This window comes from Taudactylus pleione, unplaced genomic scaffold (genome assembly GCF_031769625.1).
Source record: "Taudactylus pleione unplaced genomic scaffold, aTauple2 ptg000093l, whole genome shotgun sequence".
NCBI classification, from domain to species: Eukaryota; Metazoa; Chordata; class Amphibia; order Anura; family Myobatrachidae; genus Taudactylus; species Taudactylus pleione.
In genome coordinates, this window is record NW_028284495.1 from 29,330,520 (window position 1) to 29,342,845 (window position 12,326).

General features: G+C 42.5%; 1 pseudogene; it reads left to right on the plus strand.

Annotated features, from left to right (window-relative positions):
* Positions 1 to 11,005: 11,005 nt before the first annotated feature.
* On the plus strand, positions 11,006 to 11,925 carry LOC148526913 (uncharacterized; annotated as a pseudogene).
* The last annotated feature ends 401 nt before the right edge of the window (positions 11,926 to 12,326 follow it).

The following is a 12,326-nucleotide window of genomic DNA, read 5'->3' on the forward strand; positions in this document are numbered from 1 at the left end:
AGTAGATTTAATACATTTTCTTTGTGCATGTCTTGTGATAAGTTAATTTTGGATCCAGATGTGGCATTATATTAGCTGTCACTTGATCAGCTATCTAATTATTTCCCCTGATTGGGCCATCTTTGGCAAGTTAGCAGAGGATTTGCGGGTTGTTCAGGGGGCAAAGAAATTGTTATTAGTTATATCTGCTGTAGCCATAAAATGTATTTTGCAGATATGGATTGAACCCACCCCTGCGCCACTCTCGCTATTTTAGAAAGGTTCTTTCATATCTTCAGTTTCTAATATATGATCCTAGGCTGTGTATTCTTAATGTATTTATTAACAGTTATTTATATAGTGCACACATATTCCACAGTGCATTGTATAGAATATTTGTACATTCACATCAGTCCCTGCCCCAGTGAAGCTTACAATCTATTTTCCATAACACACACATATTCTAGGGTTTACAGCATGTTTTTAGATTGTGGGAAGAAACCAGAGCACCCGGAGGAAACCCACACAAAACATGGGTAGAACATACAAACTCCACACAGTTAGGGCCTTAGTGGGAATCAAACCCACAAACTCAGTGCTGTGAGGCAGTAATGCTAACCACTATGCCAGAGGTTGCCAAACGCGGTCCTCAAGGCACCCCAACAGTTCAGGATTTAGAGATATCCATGGTTAACACAGGTGGTTAAATCAAATTGACTGAGGCACTAATTAAGTCACCTGTGGTCAAGCATGGCTATCCTTAAAACATGGACTGTTAAGGTGCCTTGAGGACTGGGGGCCTGAGTCATTACCGTTCGCAACTGCAATTACACACACAATCGGCCGATTGTTGCGTTCTGCATCGCAGTGTGTGTGCATGAAGACTCCACTGCGATCATGATTGCGATCGCAGTGGCTATGCAGACTCATAGCAGAGTGATTAACAGGAAGCACCATTTGGGGGTGGTGATGTGGGGGGATCAGCAAAAAGCAGGCTGTGCCAGTGCATTTGAATGCCGTTGCAACGGCGTGCATAAGTTAGCCATTGATGTTGAGCAATTTCTGATTAAGGTCAGACCTTGTGCAAGTATGAGTGAGGCTACGATTGTACTTGATGTTACCAATGGTTTTGCAGTCTTGCTAAGTATTACGGATGTGTGCAAGCAGCGCCGTAGCTAGACGGCAGTGCGCCCTGTGCAGCACTGCCGCCCCTCTCACTCCCTCTCCACCCCCCTCCTCCTCTCCCCCCCCCCCGAGCTCTTACCTTAACTTCCGACAGAAGGAGGGAGGGCGGGTTCTTCCGCTGATTTTCAGTGTCCGGCGTGCACCACTGCCGGAGGTCTCTATCTGCAGACCTCCGGCACAGAGAAGTGTGTGGCCAGTGCCACTGGAGGATGGCGCCCGGTGCACATGACCCCTCAGCCCCCCCTTAGTTGCCCTGGTGTAAGGTAAGGTGGGTGTCCTTATGTTAGGCTGTGTATGGCATTGCGATTTCATTAGCATATCTTTGTAGTGAGACTGCGTGCGTAAACGCTATTGCAATCGCAATAGTGATCCTTACTGAATCAGGCCATGATTTTGGGAACCTTTGAACTATGCCATCTGTGCTGCAATCAGCTCTTTTATTAAACTGCTTAGTTATTAAAAAATTCACAATTTTTTATTGCTATTATAGGGATAGCCAGTGTTATCTTACAGTGATACAATATAACATTATTTTGAAATAGCAGACAATTATTATCGCCTGAGATCTGAGGTAGAAGTCAGCTTAGCATTACTCATTTCCAATGTCACACAGAAAATGAACATAGAGTACTTTTCCACAATGCATGTTAATAATCTGCACAATGTTGCAATAAAAGTTCTGAGATTCAGGGCCTGAATCAGAAGTGCACAATAGGGTTACTTATACTATAAACCATTTTTATTAGAGAGCCTTTAATTTTTCTCCCAATTGAAATCTTTTTTGTTTGTTTGTTTACAATTATTCTACATATTTCAATATTCACAATAAAAATAAGATTTTAGCTAATAAATCTTCACTATTACAAGCTTGCCCCACAAACAGTCTTCTGTCTGTTTTCTCACACATGGGATTAAATGTAATAGACTGTAAACTGGCACTGCTGTGGGAATACATGCGAGTATGCCCATATTTTTAAAGAAGCATGTATGTTAATGGCAAAATCAGCTTGATTTAGCCTTTAACATGTTTGCTGTTTTAAAAATACGGGCATACTCGCATGTATTCCTGCAGCAGCGTCGGCTCGCAGGCTATTACATTTAGCCCCTGATATGAAAATACTGACTCTAGGGTGCTCCACCAACTTAACAAAACATGTTCTCTAGGGACTCTATTAGATTCATTGTAGGTCTTAACATAATTACCCTATTTGAATACTGACCCAGTGAGAAGGTCAATCTGTCTCTTAATACCTTGTATGACACAATATTATAGTATTATCAGTTAAATCAGAGGTCCCCAATCTTGGTGCTCAAGGCACCCTAACATACCAGGTTTTAAGGGTATCCATGGTTGAGCACAGATGGTTAAAACAAAAGACTGTGGAACTAATTAAGTCACCTGTGCCCAAGTATGGTTATCCTTAAAACCTGGTCCCTTCCAACCCACCAACGACCTGCGATGCATGGGCACGTATGGATGATAACGATATCGTCCATAGCCCGTGCATGCAGGCCAACCTGGTCGATATTGACCAGGTTACTAAAGGGACGTTGGCCGTCATTGGTGGTGTGTTGGATGATCAATATCGATCATCCAGCTCTCCGGGAAGGTGCAGGACAATCAGTAATCGATATCGTTATCGCTGACTGATTGTACCGTGAGTACTTTATAGAGATTTACCATCTTCCAGGGTATTAAGCAACAGATCTGTAAAGTTATCTTCCAAGCTAAAAAAAAAAAATTCTGCCTCTTCCTGAAGTTGATATGGTATTCTTCGTAGCATGGTACCTCCATTCGGTGGGTGCCAGAATGGGGGAAGGGATAATTTAATTCACACCCTCCCTCCTTCCACTGCCTTTAAGGTTATTTTTGCATGCAATGCACCCTCTTATTATATCATTGTCGGTCACAATAGTGCCATAACAGCCTGGTCTACTCTCCTGCACCCCATCAGTTGTAAATACTATCGAAGGCTAGATAAGTATTATGTGTCTCAATTTGAAGGTACTGTACTGTAACCAGACTATAAATAGACAGTTAAAAGGTCAACAATATCTAGATAGACACTAATGTTAGACAGGCAGTAGGTCGACAGGGACAAAAGGTCAACACACTAAATATCGACATGGAAGAAGGTTGACAGGGACAAATGGTCTACAGGACAAAGGGTCGACATACAAATGGTCCACCCAAAAATAGTCAACAATTTTTTTTAAGTCAGGTTTAGCGTTTGGTTTAGCATTAGGCACTTACCCCAGTGGTGAAGCATTTATGCTGATTGTTAGGGTCAGGCATCAAAAGGGTAGATTAGAGATAGGCAATTACCAGAGGGTTAGAGTTAGGCACTAGAAGGGACGGTTAGGGTCACGTATCTACCCTGATGGTTAGGGTTAGGAACGAGGAGGGAGGGTTAGGTACCAAGGGGAGGGTTAGCGTGAAGATTAAGGTTAGAAAAAAAACACATGTTGACCATTTATATATCGACCATTTTAGTGTTGATCTTGTGACCCTGTCAAAACTTTGTATCTGTCGACCTTCTTTCGTGTTGACCCTTTAGTGTGTTGACCATTTGTCCCTGTCTAACATATTGCCTGCCTAACATCTGGTGTCTATCAAGACATTGTCTATCTTTTATACACCCCAATTTGAAATCCTTCAGTTGTCAATACAAGTGGAACTCATCTTCGGCATTTGTTGAAGACAAGTCCCACTCACTCTTAGTGCTGAAGGAGTTAAAGTGAATAATGTGTGTGTATCGGTAATCATCTAGAAACAGCCTATTGATTTTTTTAAATCTTATAATGTAATAATTAGATAATGCCAAGCACGGTGTGTACTTGTTATGTGGCATTGAAGATTAAATTTGAGAAATGTTCCATTTCTATTTGTTTCTTGTAACCAAATTGAAACATAGAGCCATTTTTAGTTTAACTTTATTTCATCATCAATTTGCTGTTTCACTGAAGGTTTGCACTAATGAGGGAGGTTTGGAACTATTGTAAGATTTAAGTTGCACTAAGGCTTCTAAGGTTATATCTACCGCATTACAGAGGGACTTACTCCATATAAAAATGTGAATGTAGTCTCATCAGTTTGCTTTCATTATCCAATTAATTGCCCAATTTGCATTAGATCAATCTTATTATTGGTTGACTGCTTGGGGTTATGTGGCCTTTGATCTGCAATACAGAAAGACACAACGCAGACACTTTGGCGAGTGAATCTCCATCGCCATATCAGGATATGATATCCTTTTAAAAATATTTTCATAAAGAAAGTCTGAGGAAGCAGGCAGTGTACCTGTGAAACACATTAAACAAGTTTATGCAACCCTAACTCCTACAAGCAATACATGAATTGATAGTTTCCTATCCATTGTTTGTTTGCAATGAGTTTTCAAAAAACTTAAAGTAAAAGAATCGGTAGTGACTCTTAAATTAATAGAGCCTGCACCATAAAAAAATATTATATTTGGACGTTCTTACAGAGGTTCTAGATCTCTCTTCCCTCTTTTAGGCAGCAAACACTATCAATTGACCAAACAGTCTCTTCATTGAGAGGGTGCAAATCATTCCCTTTAACGCTGATATATAATAAGCAAAAGAGCATAATTGAAATGAGCTCTGTGCAAATGATACATTTAAATCCAATTGATGTGAACTAGTTGTTTTGAGTCATTTTCTCTTTGCAATAGGGTGCAAGTGTAAATTATATTTAACTATTCAGAATGCTGGGCAATTATTTTAATTGTGTTTATAACTATTTGCTTTATTTTGTATCTAATATTCTATGACATAAGGGATCCAAGTGTTTCACCAGGTATGAAGAATTGGGTTCTACATGCAGGCCAGATTAAGGCTTGTGGGGGCCCTGGAGCAACTAAGTTGTGGCGGCCCCCACCAAGCCACACAGAGCCTTTACAGAGTCACACTGACCCTATGTGGGCAGAGGCAAAATGCAGGATTTTCTGGGTTGTTCTAACCTACAAATATATATATACAAAGTAACACTAAGCTTGACATCATTTTATGTAATAACAATTATTGTTATAATAAAAATATTTTACACTGGAAGAAGTTTTATTGGCGTTTACTAATATTTTACCATTTGGCCTCATTTTCTGGGTGAATTATTTTTGGTGAGTGGGTATATTTACAGATGCCCGTGAAGTAATCAAGCTCATCCTTCCTACGAGGTCTGTCTAAAAAATTATGTGAATGGTCTGATATATCTGTATGCAACGCTTGCAACAAGGTTGCTCATGCACACTGACATGTCTGGACCTGCCCCCAGTCGGGGTTTGCCAGAGGCCGCCACCGCACTGCCATTGCATTCATTTTAATACACTGTACCGAAGAGTGTGCATCACCCGCTGTAAAGGGGGGATTTGTACATCAGGGGGGGTTTAAAGTACTCAGGACCCCCCCTGTTTGTGCTAGTTATGGGGGCCCCTCTGTGTGTGGGGGCCCTGCGACGACCACCCCTTTAATCCGGTCCTGATCACAAGGTCAGTCAATTCAACTAGAAATTCATAAAATACACATTTTGGTAGGATGCACTGAATTCAGTTCAAATGCATAAAAAGAAACAAAACAAAACTGAAAGCCTAAGGTCTATTTATGAAACAATAATAATCATTTCTCCAGCTTTTTTTGCTGGGAAAACTGGTTATCACCACTTCAGTCTATTTAACAAGATCAAAACCATAGAGATCTAATTTATTTATTTTGTTCTCTTCATTTTATTTTCTTTACGTTGTCCCGACTGTGATGTATGCATAATTTACAGTGGCATAACTTCATCCCAATCACCCAGAGACAAGATAAATGTTGGCACCCCCCTCACCTCCTAACAACAAAAATACAATAAAGCATACCTAGCATGAAAACTGATGCACAGTTGAAGGTCCAAAGAAGTTGAAAGGAAGCTTAATTGAGTTTCAGCCATCATGCTGCGCAAATATGTTTCTATGAGCTTCATCTTTGAGAAGCTATTTTGTTGTTGATACAACAATGATAGGAAGTGTTATACAACAGGACTGCAGTGATCACTGAAAATCTGCTGGATAATTCCAGATGATTGATGGGTCAATTCTTTGATTTAATATTACTAAGTTTCACACTGAGGGGTAAATTTACTAAGAATCATGTTGGTCTAAGATTTCCAACATGGGGGTAAATGGCAATTATTCCAAACACGGGAATTTTCTAAGGAAAAAAGGGGGTATTTTCTGTATCTTTAGATGTGTTCATGGTCGATTTTGAAGTTAAAATGCACCTGAAAAAACAACTAGAATTGAATACACCATTGTCTGAACACGGCAGTACTTTCCATAGACAGGAATACAAAACAGGAATTTACCAAAAATTGTGATTAGAATCATGGGTGTCATAAAACCAAATACTGCCTAAAAATAGAACTTACAAATAGTCCTGCTCCTGAGCAGTGTGTCTAGCAGAAACATAAACAGATCAGTGTTATCCATGTATGTTTCTGCCATTTGTTGTTTAAAAAATGGTAATTTTTTTAAAAAGAAATTACATGCCCCCCCCAAAACATAACCAGTCCCAGTTTCCTGACCCAGTCCTGATGTTAAAAACTGGGGGGAAAAATTGCGTGGGGTTCCCCCTATTTTTAAAACTAGTACCAGACTCAAATCTAGGCAAGGTGTAATTCCACAGCCTGTGGATGCTTTCATGGGTCTCTCCGGCCAAAGCATTAACACCCCAAGCTAGTCCACAAAAGACGGGTATCTCAGTGGATGTGGGGACCCCTGAGCATCCCAGGCTTACCATGAAACTCGGGGCTCTTCCCTACACCCTTGGCCAGTGGGTGCATGGGTAAAGTGTGAAAATTAGAATGATACTATTGTTTTTTTACAGTTGAACAAAGGGTGCCAGCATGCCTGCCCTTTGGCACTTTTGGAACTACAAGTGCCAGCAGGCGGTTGGCACCCATACCCCCACTGTAAAATTATGGTAAAAAAACACACTCACACATACTTACCTAAGCCAGATGTTCCAGTCCCTTTCTCCAGTAGAATTCCTATGGGTTAAATGTGAAAAAAAAGCCGAGAATCAACTACCTCCTAGCATAGCTTCGATCTCCTCCTGTAGGCTCCACAGAACTTGGTAAAACAAAAAAATGGGTACCCAATCAATTTTGGACATGTAGAGATGTATATGTCAAAACATACATCTCTGCCATGAGGAATGGCACAAACAATAGTATATTTCTATTTTTGACACTATTACCCCTGCACCCACCAACCATGGGTGGAGGGAAGAGCCCTGGGCTTCAGTGTAAGCCTGGGGTGCTCATGAGAGTAGGTCCCCACCTCCCCTAAGCCCAGCTTGGACTTACTAGCTTGGTGTGTTAATGTTTTAACTGGGGAGACCCGGTGAAAGGTTCCCTTGGCTTTGGCATTATAGCCTGTCTAGGTTTGAGTCTGGTGCTGGCTTTAAAAATAGGGGGAACCCCATGTCATTTTTTCCCATTTTTAAAACCAGGATTGGCTCTTGGAGCTCAGTGCTGGTACATAAATTATATACCCTACACATGTTTTCCCATATTTTTAGAACCAGGACTGGCTAAGGAACCTGGGGCTGTGTATACTTTTGGGGAGGGAACCCAATATATATTTTTTTCAATTAACACTTCACATGAGAAATTAGAAGTAGAAACATACACAGATACAACTGATCTGTGTATGTTTCTGCAAAACTAGCAGCTTAGGAAGTACTTTAGTCTATTTAAAACTTTTATTTAGGACTGAGTTTTCTAAAATTACACCCGTGATTATAATCACAATTGTTGGTAAATTCCCAAGTTATATTCCTGGCTATGCAAAGTACTTGAGAGTTTGGCCAATGGTGTATTTTTTTCTATTTGTGTTCTCACCTGAATTTTGACATCAGTTTCATGATTTCTCACCTGAGTTTGCCTTTAGTAAATTTGCAAGTTGTAAAATATGGCCAAACACACCCAAATTGCAATCTTGACCAAACTATTAGTAAATGTATCCCCTAGGGTTTACTATAGGGTTTCTTTCGGACAGGGTACTAATCAGTGAGGAAGGCATATTTTAATTTTGAAGAGCAAATGGTCACCACGCATCATGACAGCTGAGTGGTGAATTGTGAGCACTAATGTGTAGCATAGTATTATATGTAATATTTAAATCTTTCCTACTCAATCCCCACATGTCTATTTCAATGCCTCTTACATATCCAGTAGGGATACTGGGAAAAACACTGGCCACTAAGTAAAGTAAAATATCTAAATATAGTTAAAGCAACACTAACACCTGGCAGCATTAACATTTTACTTAGTACATACTACTCTGCTTCACTTTTAGAACATACTTCTCTGGTGCAGTCAGAGAGCTAGATAACTCATCTCTGTCTTACCACCACCCTAGAGCCGGTCATGGGGGTCCTCCTTTCTCCTATCAGATAGGGAACTCCTATAGAGCAATGGAGCTACCAAGGAAATGACTGGGCTGCCAAAAGTACCCAGAGCTTCAAAGTCCAAAGACCTCCCCAGATTAACCCCAACCATTTGTTTGGGCCACAAGTATGTTAGTTGCAACTTAGAGACTATGCAAGTCACCATACAAAACAAATCCTATCCATTTTGGAAAAGGCTATGACTTTGTAGTTTTAGTCTACTTTTAGATTTATTAAATTAGTATAGTGCACTCCTCATGCTTATATTGTACATGCTTATATTATATTGTTTAACAACTCAAATGTTATATTTGTGCCTGATATAAAATAATTAGTAAAGCAATTAAGAGGATAATCTTTAAGTGATCTCATCTCTCCATTACTTCTAACAGAGGGCCTGTTTCAGCAAGGAACGTATGGATGCAGATGCATGCACCCATCTGCTGCGAGAACATGCTAATCAATGCATATGCACAGAGACTGCAGCACAAGGTGCAGACGCCCAGCCCCATATTAAGCCATCCATCTCCCTTTACTCACAGCCTAATCAGTACGCAAGATAGCATAAACATCTGTAACATCAAGAACCATCGGACCCATACGCACAATAGTGGTTGACCTGTACTGCTGATTTTGATGGCTTCCTGTTTACAGTTTATGGTATGGCTGCGTATGCCGCTGCACTGTCTTAATTATGCATGCCCCTATAACAGCATTATAAAGCCTGCGTTCGCCTGACCACCCCCCATCACCACCCGCAAACGGCACTTCCTGTCAATCAGTTTTGGAGGGGTCTGCATAAACACTGCATGTAGCCTGCGTACCATAATCCAATCACACTGGCAAGTTCGCGCATGCGCAGTGCAAAACATCGGCTGAGTGCATGCGTACTCTCCTTTGCCTTCCTTGCTGAATCAGGCCCAGAGTGGCATCTTGTATGTTTGGCAGAATAAAGGGTGGCCTGTGCATGCGCTAAAGAGTATTTAGAAGCATTTTATTTAGAAGCAACTAAGGTGGGAGATAATCAACCTCCTACGATGATAACAATGAAAGTGGTAACCCCAGTGCTAACTATAGGTGCTATTATTGTTTTTTTCTCTTTCATCCACTAGGGGACACTGGAGGTGCTTACACTGGGGTATAGAGGCGTGGATAACTGGAGCCGGCACTTTAAATAATTTAGAAGTGTGAAGCTCCTCCCCCTCTATGGCCCATCAGCCCCCAGTTTAGAAAATGTGCCCTTTGGAGCTGGTCACAATCTGCTGTGATCCAGCTGTACATTTATTATTTTTTATAGTTTTTTTTATTTTATACATCTTTTACATACTGTAGGTACCCTTCGTCACCTCTTCAAAGGTGGGGTCCGGGTACCTGGCACCCTGTCTTATTAGAAGCAGGAAGGAGTGCACAGCTCCTTATTGCCACAGCAAGTGCTGAAGCTGATTGCAGAGAGAGACCTCAGTGGGGACACGCAGTGAGTATCAGCGCTGCACATCCCCCGGCTCCCGCCCCGCTACCCAGTGCTATCTCTTAGTAAGAAGTGCCTGCGCTGGGTTAGGAGGAGTAGCGCGACAGCTACTTCTTCTCCCTCTCACCAATGACAACATGTGCATAGCGCGGAGGGGGAGGATATGATGAGCAGCCATCTTTGAAGCCCTCGGGGCATAAAAGGGGGTGGAGCTTAGGCAGCGCGGGCTCTCTCTCCTATAAGCGGCAAGTGGCTGTGTAAAATAGCGTGGCTGCCGTTTATTATTACTAATGCTGCATCTCTCCTTCAAACAGGAAGCGTGCAGTTTTTTAACAGGATCCTTGGCAAAGGATTACACAGAAGGCTGACCTGACTGCATCCCTGGTACAGAGGCTGTGGGTATCACTGGGGTGTAGGCTGGGATTCTGATCTGTGGAAAGGGAGTGGGGTGTACTCCTCCTGTGTGTCCCAAACCAGCCTTCTGTTTATTCTGTTTATTCTGTCTATACTCTGTCCTTCTGTGTGGAGTGACTGTGTGTATCCATGTCAAATAGAACTAAAGCTTCTCAAAAAATGTTTGCCTGTTCAAAGTGTAACAACAAACTAACCAAGCAGCATGCCGCTGGATTCACGTTATGTGATGCTTGTATAGCAATGGATCCATCTATGGCTATTACTGCCTCACCTGCGCCTACATGGGCCGCTGACATGGTAGGAGTTATGTCAGACTTAGCGTCAGAGTTAGCTGAGGCACGTAAGTCTCAACCTCCCTGGGTGGCGGGGCTAACCAAGTCTCTAGACACCTTGGTACAGGTTATGGGTACAGCGGCATCTGCACCCTCCACTTCCTGCCAGAGACCAACACAAAAGTGTACTCTGACGACTGTTCTCCAGTCAGAGGAGTCGGATGAAGAATTTTTCGCTATGGAGGATACCAAAGAAGGGGAATTGGAGGAAGCTTTACAGGACGATACCCCTCAGGAGTTAGAGTCCACCTCTCCCGAGGTGGAATCTCTAATTTTGGTGGTCAGAAGGACCCTGAATTTACCTGAGGATATAATTCCTGCACCACAGGAGCTTCAATTGTTTCAAGAAAAACCTAAGAGCTCTGTGGTTTTTCCATTCTCACAGCAACTTCAGCAACAGCTCTCGGTGGCCAGGAAACAGCCGGATAAGCGGTTCCAGATTCCGCGACGGTTTTCGTCTAGCTACCCTTTTCCATCATCCATGATGGAGAAGTGGGAAACACCTCCTCCAGTAGATGCGTCTTTCTCCCGTCTCTCAAAGAAAACAGCACTCCCAGTACCAGGAGCTACAGTACTAAAAGATCCATCGGATCGTAAGTTGGAGACAATGCTAAGATCTATTTATACTGCAGCGGGTGCTCAACTTAGGCCCACCCTGGTTAATGCTTGGGTTAACAAAGCAGTGGTTTGCTGGGCTCTCCAGTTGGTTAAAGGTTTGGATGTCTACTAGCAGAACACATACCTGAGTCTGCAGTTTACATGGGAGAAGCTTCTAAAGATATCAATCAGATTAGTGCTCGCATATCTGCTTTGGCGATTTCAGGCCGCAGAGCCCTCTGGCTGCGCGCTTGGCAAGCGGACGCAGAATCCAAGTGTGCTGTGGAGGGTTTAACATTCAATGGCGATATGCTCTTTGGCCCAGAATTAGACAAATGGATATCCCAGGCCACGGGGGGTAAGTCTTCCTTCCTTCCGTCAACTACACCGGCTCCCAGAAAAGCTTATACAGGACCTTCGTTTCATTCCTTTCATGTGCCACATTCCTTTTGTGGTAGACCAGAGAGGGGCTCCCTCCAAAGCAAGAGGCAGCAGAGGTAAAGGCCGCCCACACACAGTTGCACCAGACAGGAGCCTAAGCCAGCTGAAAAACAGGTAGCATGACGGTCTTCCGTCCCACCTGGGACCACCTACAGTGGGTTCCCGACTGCAAGGATTTCAACATGTCAGACATCTCCGGAACCATGGATCCGCAGACTAATTTCCCTGGGGTACGAGGCCCCCCCTCCACTTCGGTTCTTCACTACAAGTCTGCCAATACCTGCAGACAAGGCCAGAGTTCTACAGGAGGCTATCCAGTCTCTAGTAGTATCATCTGTGCTTGTTCAGATTCCAGAACATCAACGAGGTATGGGGTTCTACTGAAACCTGTTTGTAGTACCCAAACCGGATGGATTGGTCAAGCCCATCTTGAACCTCAAGTCATTGAACCTGTATTTGAA